The 11,434-nt window shown below is 46.8% G+C and overlaps 1 pseudogene; it reads left to right on the top strand.

Moving 5' to 3' along the window:
- The window catches only part of LOC133631792 (cell surface hyaluronidase-like), a 104,459-nt pseudogene extending 98,108 nt beyond the window's left edge, over positions 1–6,351 (top strand).
- The last annotated feature ends 5,083 nt before the right edge of the window (positions 6,352–11,434 follow it).

The raw sequence follows: 11,434 nt of genomic DNA, 5'->3' as shown, positions 1-11,434 counted from the left end.
TGTCTTCTTCTCTCCCTTTTTTATATTTTTTAATTCTTTTTTTATATTTTTTTGGCGGGGGTTGGTGTTGTTGTTGTTGTTTTTGTTCCACAATTACTTGACAAAAGCTGCACCCTCATTGTTGGTGCATGGCTTTGAGGAGTCCTGGTCCTTGAAGGACAATGTCATTGAATACTCTTAAAGGTTCAGGAACAGATACCGTAAGACAGTTGGAAGGTAAGCTGCCATCAAATTTGTGTCCTGGTTGTAAACAATACTTTTGTATTGCATTTGTATGGGGGGGGGGGGGGGGGGGGGGGGGCGTAACCCACATATGCGGTCCTCTCCAAGGTTTCTCATAGTCATTCACATCGACGTCCCACTGGGGTGAGTTTTTCCTTGCCCGTATGTGGGCTCTGTACCGAGGATGTCGTTGTGGCTTGTGCAGCCCTTTGAGACACTTGTGATTTAGGGCTATATAAATAATCATTGATTGATTGATTGACTATAGTCAGAGGGTCAAAGGTTTCCCTGGATTCACTTCTTCTTCTGATATGCTGGAAGATGTTTTATGTTGTGCAACTTGTGCTGCATATCTCAAGTTCAGATAACATTTGGTATGATAGTACACATCTGCTGCGTGCACATCAGACGCTTGAGTAACTCATCTCCCAAGAAGTTTAAAATCTTTACTAGATTCTGCCCAGCTTTTCATTTTGTTGATTCCAAAATGAAAAGCTGGGCAGAATCTAGTAAAGATTTTAAACTTCTTGGGAGATGATGAGTTACACAACATAAAACATCTTCCAGCATATCAGAAGAAGAAGTGAATCCAGGGAAACCTTTGACCCTCTGACTATAGTCAATCAATCAATCAATGTTTATTTATATAGCCCTAAATCACAAGTGTCTAGGGGAGACCGAAAGCAATGGATGTCGAGTGGGTCTGACATAATATTGTGAAAGTCCAACACATCAGCGAAAGTCCAGTCCATGGTGGGGCCAGCAGGAACCATCCCGAGAGGAGACGGGTCAGCAGCGTAGAGATGTCCCCATCCGATGAACAGGCTAGCGGTCCACCCCGGGTTGGGAGCCGAGTAGAAAAGAAAAGAAAAGAAACGGCAGATCAACAGGTCTAAAAAGGGAGTCTATTTAAAGGCTAGAGTATACACATGAGTTTTAAGATGAGACTTAAATGCTTCTACTGAGGTAGCATCTCTAACTTTTACCGGGAGGGCATTCCATAGTATTGGAGCCCGAATAGAAAAAGCTCTATAGCCCGCAGACTTTTTTTGGGCTCTGGGAATCACTAATAAGCCGGAGTTCTTTGAACGCAGATTTCTTGCCGGGACATATGGTACAATACAATCGGCAAGATAGGCAGGAGCTTGACCGTGTAGTATTTTATACGTAAGTAGTAAAACCTTAAAGTCGCATCTTAGGTGCACAGGAAGCCAGTGCAAGTGAGCCAGTATAGGCGTAATATGATCAAACTTTCTTGTTTTTGTCAAAAGTCTAGCAGCCGCATTTTGTACCATCTGTAATCTTTTAATGCTAGACATAGGGAGGCCCGAAAATAAAACGTTACAGTAATCGAGACGAGATGTAACGAAAGTTATATAAATAAAGTTGATGATTTTCAGTGTTAGATTAGGCAGTAGAATAACTGTACATAGATCAGCTCTTCTGTATGATTTTCACATCAGGAGAAGTCAGGAGTCACAACAGTAGCCTGGCGAGGGACCAAACTATTATATCACACTGTGTGGATAACAGTGTCGGAGCCTTCTCTGTAAAATACGTTTCTGTTTCTGTTGAAACAGAAACCTATTCTCTACTTTTAGGTTTCTGTTTCTGTTGAAACAGAAACCTATATTACAGGGGGGAAGGGCGGGTAACACTGACTTTCTCTACTTTTACTAATGTTACAATGAAATATATCTGTAGCTTTACATTCTTACTGTGTTGAAATATATGTGCAATACATTTTGGTAGATAATGGCTATGTTGTTAATATGGAAATTAAAGTGCTCTAATAAATAAATGATCTGATCATTCCAGTATGTTTCTGATGCTTAAAAAACCTAAAATAGTTTGCCAAAAGTATCAAAAGTTAAGATACACCTAATTTTTACATAGCCACATCTTGGAAATATGCTAATTAGGTGTCCAGACACACCCAATCATACATTTTCCATCATATTTGTAATTGCCAAAAAACATGAAATAGACACCAAGTTTGGATTTGTAGCTCATCTGGTTCAAATGTAGAGGCAAAAGCGTGTTCAGGTGGTGGCCATATTGGATCAGCTGCTGTGGCGACCCCAAAGGTCACCGGCGCGGGCGCCCCTACCAAATCATTTAAGTATGCCCTGAGCTACACCTGTGCCAAATTTGGCGCTTTTAGACAAAAGTGAACGAACACACCCTAAAATCTCCCTAAGGGCCCCCATTATTAGGCTGCCCACAATAAAAGGCCATATTGAAATGCGAAGTTTTATCACACAGCACAAGATGTCGCAAGTTTTGATGGGCGTGCAATATATATATATATATATGTATATATATCAACCAATGTGGATCCACACCCATGTATCTATGACATCCATCAACGTTTTTAGGGGAGCAGAAAATGACTTTAGAAACCACTAAAACATAACCAACATGTCCTTCAGAATGTTGAATGATGTATGTAGAACACAACTGCTTTGTACAAAAAACAAAGTTGAGACTTTACCAGAGCTGTGTCCTCTCCACCTTGCTATATGGCTCGGAGTGCTGGAGAATGACAGCGAAAGACCTCAATAAGTCTTCCATACAATGACCCTCAGAAAGATCCTTCAAATTTTCTGGCCTCGCAAAATCCCGAATGAAGAACTACTCACCCAATGTAAACAAAAGGACATGGGAACCACTGTCCTGAGAAAAGATGGAAATGGATTGGGCATACTCTCAGAATGGATACTCTGAATATCACTCGTGTAGCTCTTCACTGGACACCTGAAAGGAGGAGAAAGTGGGGACGACCCAAGAAACACCTGGCACAGAACAGTAGAGAGAGAATTGAAGGACCTAAATCACACATGGGATACTATTCAGAAACTGGCCCAAGACCCACAGAAGTGGAGGACATTCGTTGTTGCGCTACATGCCAATGGAGGCATAAAGGGCAGTAATATATATATATATACAGTATATATATATATATATATATATATATATATATATATATATATATATACATATATATATATATATATATATATACATATATATATATATATATATATATATATATATATATATATATATATATATATATATATATATATATATATATATATATATACATATATATATATATATATATATATATATATATATATATATATATATGTATGTACAGGTATGTATGTATATATGTGTGTATATATATATATACTGTATATATATATATATATATATATATACTGTATATATATATATATATATATATATATACTGTATATATATATATATATATATATATATATATATATATATATATATATATATATATATATATATATATATATATATATATATATATATATATATATATATATATGTGTATATATATCAACCAATGTGGATCCACACCCATGTATCTATGACATCCATCAACGTTTTTAGAACACAGCTCTAGAAACCAAATTCTGTGGAATTTAAAGGCCTACTGAAACCCACTACTACAGACCACGCAGTCTGATAGTTTATACATCAATGATGAAATCTTAACATTGCAACACATGCCAATACGGCCGGGTTAACTTATAAAGTGCAATTTTAAATTTCCCGGGAAATATCCGGCTGAAAACGTCTCGGTATGATGACGTTTGCGCGTGACGTCACGGATTGTAGCAGACATTTTGGAACAGCACGGTGGCCAGCTTAAGTCGTCTGTTTTCATCGCAAAATTCCACAGTATTCCGGACATCTGTGTTGGTGAATCTTTTGCAATTTGTTTAATGAACAATGGAGACAGCAAAGAAGAAAGCTGTAGGTGGGATCGGTGTATTAGTGGCTGGCTACAGCAACACAACCAGGAGGACTTTGAGTTGTATAGCAGACGCGCTATCCGACGCTAACCGCCGCTAACCGCCGCTAACCGCCGACCGCACCGATGATCGTGGTGAAGTCCTCCGTCGCGCCGTCGATCGCTGGAATGCAGGTGAGCACGGGTGGTGATGAGCAGATGAGGGCTGGCGTAGGTGGAGAGCTAATGTTTTTAGCATAGCTCTGTCGAGGTCCCGTAGCTAAGTTAGCTTAAATGGCATCGTTAGCAACAGCATTGCTAGGCTTTGCCAGGCGGGACAGCATTAATTTAGCTCAGTGTCTCCTGAGAGTAGAAGTAATAGTAGTATTGTTAATCTTCGGTCTATCCTTCCAGTCAGGGGCATGTTTCTTCTGTTTCTATCCGCAGTTAAGCACGATGCTATCACATTAGCTCCGAAGCAAAAGTGCTTCGCCGATGTATTGTCGTGGAGATAAAAGTCACTGTGAATGTCCATTTCGCGTTCTCGACTCTCATTTTCAAGAGGATATAGTATCCCAGGTGGTTTAAAATACAAATCCGTGATCCACAATAGAAAAAGGAGAAAGTGTGGAATCCAATGAGCCCTTGTACCTAAGTTACGGTCAGAGCGAAAAAAGATACATCCTGGCGTCCTGCACTGCACTCTAATCCTTCACTCTCACTTTCCTCATCCACGAATCTTTCATCCTCGCTCAAATTAATGTGTTAATCGTCGCTTTCTCGGTCCGAATCGCTCTCGCTGCTGCTGGCCATGATTGTAAACATTGTGCAAATGTGAGGCGCTCCACAACCTGTGACGTCACGCTACTTCCAGTACAGGGAAGGCTTTTTTATCAGCGACCAAAAGTTGCGAACTTTATCGTCGATGTTCTCTACTAAATCATTTCAGCAAAAATATGGCAATATCGCAAAATGATCAAGTATGACACATAGAATGGACCTGCTATCCCCGTTTAAATAAGAAAATTTCATTTCAGTAGGCCTTTAATAGCATGCAAAAGAGAACAAATTAAGCCAAAAGTCTTGAAGATAGGCAAGAAGCTGAGCTTACTATCATAGCCATTGTGCAAAGGTCAGTCTTCTCTAAAAAAATTAAAGAGCTTTATTCCCAAAAGGAGTTGACTAAAAACAAGACAAGTAGGCTTTACCGACTAAATCCATTCCTGGACCACAAAGGCATCCTTAGAGTAGGAGGTAGATTAGAACAATCTATGTTACATCCACATGTCAAGTACCCACAGGAGTGTACAATGAAAGCATTTTACTCAATTGCGACTAGAAAAAAGTTGTGCAAGTATTTATTTTAAGAAATAGGAGCACGCCTGCGAAGAGATTTTAACCGTTTCATTTGCATTTTGCTCCTAAAACAAATCCATCCAAAGTTGATTAAACTAGGCTAATATTTTCATGGATCTGTATAGCATGTTCGAAACTTGCATCCATAACCAAATGGACAAGTGATTGATGCAGAAGTGTCACTTATCAACCTGTGTCCCTTGTCCCGATGCTTCGGCAGGGTACCATGAACTGAAAAAGGTGAAACACTTGGTGCTGGCCACAGATAAAGACCAAGACGTGCAGGAATATCTGAAATACAGCTGGTCATTGGTCAAGAACGCTACGTGCAACGATGAAGCACAAAGACTGTGGCTTATTTGTACCACAGGCCAAGTGCTGAGCGCAGAGGCCACGGCTGAAGAGAACTATCGACGAATGGTGATTGAAGGGGCCGATGATGAGGACTCTAAGCTAGAGATGGCACAAAAGCAGCTCGAGAAAGGACAACCGCTGAAGCAAGTTTGGTACACTCTAAAGAAATCAGTTCCGATGGCCCAAGGGGTGAAAACTCTCCGGAGATTAACCAAAGGGCTGAGGAATGAGATGGACTTTGTGACAATAGACCCTAGTACCACCACAACTGAGCAAATGGACGAGGTGGTGCGTAAATGGGACATTAAGCGGCAATATCAAGAAAAGAGGTGAGCTGAGGGGGCCCAGCGTCAAGCGGGGCCCCAAGGAGCAGAAAAAGTAACGCCAGTGACAATGAGACCTCCAGCGGTAGCCGGGACCGGAGAGGAGCGCAATTACAGCCAGCAGAGGGGGCCACCTCGTTTGGAACACCCCCAACGCCCCGTAAGCCATCCGCCTCCTGGAGACAGACCCCGCCTGACCAAGCCAAAGCACCACAGAAGAAACGACAGTACCTGCCACCTGAGGAATACAACAAGTTGACCGCCGAGCAGAAAAGTGCCCTCCGTGAAGCAAGAAAGATTGCTAGCGGAGGGTTGGAGAACTGATGGCCACAAAGGCACGGGTCACCCTGGAGAAGGTGGAGGACAAAATCTTCACCAACATTGATGGAGTCCTCTACCTAGTAGACACCGGGGCAGAGGTGTCCATGACCCATAAAAGCCTTTTACCAGCAGAACACCTCACAGTTCAACTGGCTGATGGGTCTATTACCAATGTCCCCTATGGTATCTGGAAAGGGATCATATGGATCTTAGGTCCTAATGATCTGATTTCGGTGGTAGACCTAGAGACTTTACATCAGAAGAAAAACAAAAGAGTTCGATGGGAGAAGTGACAGTCAATCCTGCAAGCACGGATGTGTCGACTACCAGTGGCACCAGGGGAAAGAACCTGGTAAAAGGCGGTCGACATCCCGGCCGTGATGGAAAAGATGCTTGCTGACAGCGATGCATCACCAGCTGGGAAAGAGAGACTGAGACAGATCATTTCCCAAGCCAGAGTTGCAAAGTTCAAGAATGGCTGTGGGTATTTGGGGGGAAAATATGTCCACACCATAGTGGGGGGCATGCACCCAGCAGTACGACAATATCCCGTCAACCCTGATACAGTGAAAGAAATGGATGTGATCGTCAAAGAACTATTGGTGCTGGGAGTGTTGAGAGAAGAACCGAACCCCCAGACCAATAGTCCGATCCAGGCGGTAAAGAAACCTGAGGCGACGGGTGGCGGTTGGAGACCAGTTATCAACTTCAAGGCCCTCAACCGTAGAACCCTCGCCCACAAAGCCAGCAAGGTATCACGATTGTCACTCAAGCCCAGGTGTACCGGTTCCTCAGTAAAGCTACAGTCGAGAGCACCAGAGCGACGGACGCTAGTTGGGAAAACATCCTGCTGGACCCTGACCTCGACATCGGACCAGCGTCATCGGGCCCACCCGCAAAATTTCACCCGAATGGCCCAAAGTACCATTATGATTGGACCCTTATCACTGATGGATCAAAGAAAGGCTCAGACGACAGAGTATACTGGGGATACATTCTTGAGAGTAACGGTAAAGAAGTCATCCGGTAGAAAGGCAAGGTGCTAGGGAGCGCTCAAGCCGGGGAAGTTACAGCTGTGCTGGAAGGACTGATAGAGTTGGAGAGAAGAAAAGTGAACAAAGTAAGGAATATGTGTATTATCCTAGTATGATAAAAGGAAAGTACGTAGGACTGAAAGGAGGGAAAGAAAAGACATAGCCGATGTATGACCTTCTGCAGGCGTACGTGATCAGGGTCCCCACTCGGGTTCCCTGAAATCAGTCCCGTGCCTGCGAAGCCGGTGGCTCCATTGGGGTCTCCTTCGGTTTCCTCGCCTCCTGACGCTGAGCTATCCGCACTCATTTCTGACTTCAGGGAGTTTGTAGACCATACTAGGCCACCCCTGGTGATTGCCGATGTTTCCCCTCCTACATCTCCTTGTGGCCACATTGTCATTGGCGCTGACGACGCGGGTGTGCCTATTGCATATCTTGATGCCTCTCCGGTCTCTCCGGGGCCCATTTCCCCCATTTCCCCTGCTGTCCCAGAGCTCCCCTTGGGTACTACTCTCCCTGGGGACGGTGGTGATGCTATCTTCTGACCACCCTACCGAGGGTTTCAAGAAGGGGGTGTTGAGTTTAGTGGAAACCCTCCCGTCCTAACACCTATAAGCACGAAACAACCAAAGGGCCCAGATATAATCAGTTATATACTCCAGAGTGTAATCAATGATTGTAATCACAACATAGTTAATCGCGTATGGCAGTGGTTCTCAAATAGGGGTACGCGTACCCCTGGGGGTACTTGAAGGTATGCCAAGGGGTACGTGAGATTTTTTTTTAATATTCTAAAAATAGCAACAATTCAAAAATCCTTTATAAATATATTTATTGAATAATACTTCAACAAAATAAATGTTTAGAATTAAGTTCATGAATCCAGATGGATTCAGATGGATTTCCATGAAAAATAAAAGCAAAGGACCCAGATTTCGCAGGTCACCGGGGCCCCCCTCTGGAGCCAGGCCCGGAGGTGGGGCACGATGGCGAGCGCCTGGTGGCCGGGCCTGTCCCCATGGGGCCCGGCCGGGCACAGCCCGAAGAGGCAACGTGGGTCCCCCCTCCAATGGGCTCACCACCCATAGCAGGGGTCATAGAGATCGGGTGCGATGTGAGCTGGGCGGTAGCCGAGGGCAGGGCACTTGGCGATCCGATCCTTGGCTACAGAAGCTAGCTCTTGGGACGTGGAACGTCACCTCGCTGGGGGGGAAGGAGCCTGAGCTACTGCGCAAGGTGGAGAAGTTCCGGCTAGATATAGTCGGACTCACTTCGACGCACAGCAAGGGCTCTGGAACCAGTTCTCTCGAGAGGGGCTGGACTCTCTTCCACTCTGGCGTTGCCGGCAGTGAGAGGCGACGGGAAGGGGTGGCAATTCTTGTTGCCCCCCGGCTCAGAGCCTGCACGTTGGAGTTCAACCCGGTGGACGAGAGGGTAGCTTCCCTCCGCCTTCGGGTGGGGGAACGGGTCCTGACTGTGGTTTGCGCTTACGCGCCAGACCGCAGCTCAGAGTACCCACCCTTTTTGGATTCACTTGAGGGAGTACTTGAGAGTGCTCCCCCAGGTGATTCCCTCGTTCTACTGGGGGACTTCAATGCTCATGTTGGCAGCGACAGTGAAACCTGAAGAGGTGTGATTGGGAAGAATGGCCGCCCGGATCTGAACCCGAGCGGTGTTTTGTTATTGGACTTTTGTGCCCGTCACAAATTGTCCATAACGAACACCATGTTCAAACATAAGGGTGTCCATATGTGCACTTGGCACCAGGACACCCTAGGCCACAGTTCCATGATCGACTTTGTAGTTGTGTCATCGGATTTGCGGTCTCATGTTTTGGACACTCGGGTGAAGAGAGGGACGGAGCTTTCTACCGATCACCACGTGGTGGTGAGTTGGCTGCGATGGTGGGGGAGGATGCCGGACAGGCCCAAACGCATTGTGAGGGTTTGCTGGGAACGTCTGGCAGAGTCTCCTGTCAGAGAGAGTTTCAATTCCCACCTCCGGAAGAACTTTGAACATGTCACGAGGGAGGTGCTGGACATTGAGTCAGAATGGACCATGTTCCGCGCCTCTATTGTCGAGGCGGCTGATTGGAGCTGTGGCCGCAAGGTAGTTGGTGCCTGTCGTGGCGGTAATCCTAGAACCCGTTGGTGGACACCGGCGGATGCCGTCAAGCTGAAGAAGGAGTCCTATCGGGTTCTTTTGGCTCATAGGACTCCTGAGGCAACGGACAGGTACCGACAGGCCAAGCTGTGTGCGGCTTCAGCGGTCGCAGAGGCAAAAACTCGGACATGGGAGGAGTTCGGGGAAGCCATGGAAAACGACTTCCGGACGGCTTTGAAGCGATTCTGGACCACCATCCGCCGCCTCAGGAAGGGGAAGCAGTGCACTATCAACACCGTGTATGGTGAGGATGGTGTTCTGCTGACCTCGACTGCGGATGTTGTGGATCGGAGGAGGGAATGCTTCGAAGACCTCCTCAATCCCACCAACACGTCTTCCTATGAGGAAGCAGTTCCTGGGGAATCTGTGGTGGGCTCTCCTATTTCTGGGGCGGAGGTTGCTGAGGTAGTTAAAAAGCTCCTCGGTGGCAAGGCCCCGGGGGTGGATGAGACCCGCCCGGAGTTCCTTAAGGCTCTGGATGCTGTGGGGCTGTCTTGGTTGACAAGACTCTGCAGCATCGCGTGGACATCTGGGGCGGTACCTCTGGATTGGCAGACCAGGGTGGTGGTTCCTCTCTTAAAAAGAAGGGGAACCGGAGGGTGTGTTTTAACTATTGTGGGATCACACTCCTCAGCCTTCCCGGTAAGGTCTATTCAGGTGTACTGGAGAGGAGGCTACACCGGATAGTTGAACCTCGGATTCAGGAGGAACAGTGTGGTTTTCGTCCTGGTCGTGGAACTGTGGACCCGCTCTATACTCTCGGCAGGGTCCTTGAGGGTGCATGGGAGTTTGCCCAACCAGTCTACATGTGTTTTGTGGACTTGGAGAAGGCCTTCGACCGTGTCCCTCGGGAAGTCCTGTGGGGGGTGCTCAGAGAGTATGGGGTATCGGACTGTCTGATTGTGGCGGTCCGCTCCCTGTATGATCAGTGCCAGAGCTTGGTCCGCATTGCCGGCAGTAAGTCGGACACGTTTCCAGTGAGAGTTGGACTCCGCCAAGGCTGCCCTTTGTCCCCGATTCTGTTCATAACTTTTATGGACGGAATTTCTAGGCGCAGTCAAGGCATTGAGGGGATCTGGTTTGGTTGCTGCAGGATTAGGTCTCTGCTTTTTGCAGATAATGTGGTCCTGATGGCTTCATCTGGCCAGGATCTTCAGCTCTCACTGGATCGGTTTGCAGCTGAGTGTGAAGCGACTGGGATGGGAATCAGCACCTCCAAGTCCGAGTCCATGGTTCTCGTCCGGAAAAGAGTGGAGTACCATCTCCGGGTTGCGGAGGAGACCCTGCCCCAAGTGGAGGAGTTCAAGTACCTCGGAGTCTTGTTCACGAGTGAGGGAAGAGTGGATCGTGAGATCGACAGGCGGATCGGTGCGGCGTCTTCAGTAATGCGGACGCTGTATCGATCCGTTGTGGTGAAGAAGGAGCTGAGCCGAAAGGCAAAGCTCTCAATTTACCGGTCGATCTACGTTCCCATCCTCATCTATGGTCATGAGCTTTGGGTTATGACCGAAAGAACAAGATCACGGGTACAAGCGGCCGAAATGAGTTTCCTCCGCCGGGTGGCGGGGCTCTCCCTTAGAGATAGGGTGAGAAGCTCTGCCATTCGGGGGGAGCTCAAAGTTAAGCCGCTGCTCCTCCACATCGAGAGGAGCCAGATGAGGTGGTTCGGGCATCTGGTCAGGATGCCACCCGAACGCCTCCCTAGGGAGGTGTTTAGGGCACGTCCGACCGGTAGGAGGCCACGGGGAAGACCCAGGACACGTTGGGAAGACTATGTCTTCCGGCTGGCCTGGGAACGCCTCGGGATCCCCCGGGAGGAGCTGGACGAAGTGGCTGGGGAGAGGGAAGTCTGGGCTTCCCTGCTTAGGCTGCTGCCCCCGCAACCCGAC

This window comes from Entelurus aequoreus, linkage group LG17 (genome assembly GCF_033978785.1).
Source record: "Entelurus aequoreus isolate RoL-2023_Sb linkage group LG17, RoL_Eaeq_v1.1, whole genome shotgun sequence".
Classification (NCBI taxonomy): domain Eukaryota; kingdom Metazoa; phylum Chordata; class Actinopteri; order Syngnathiformes; family Syngnathidae; genus Entelurus; species Entelurus aequoreus.
The sequence above is the reverse complement of the archived record's forward strand: the minus strand, read 5'-3'. Positions and strand labels throughout refer to the sequence as shown.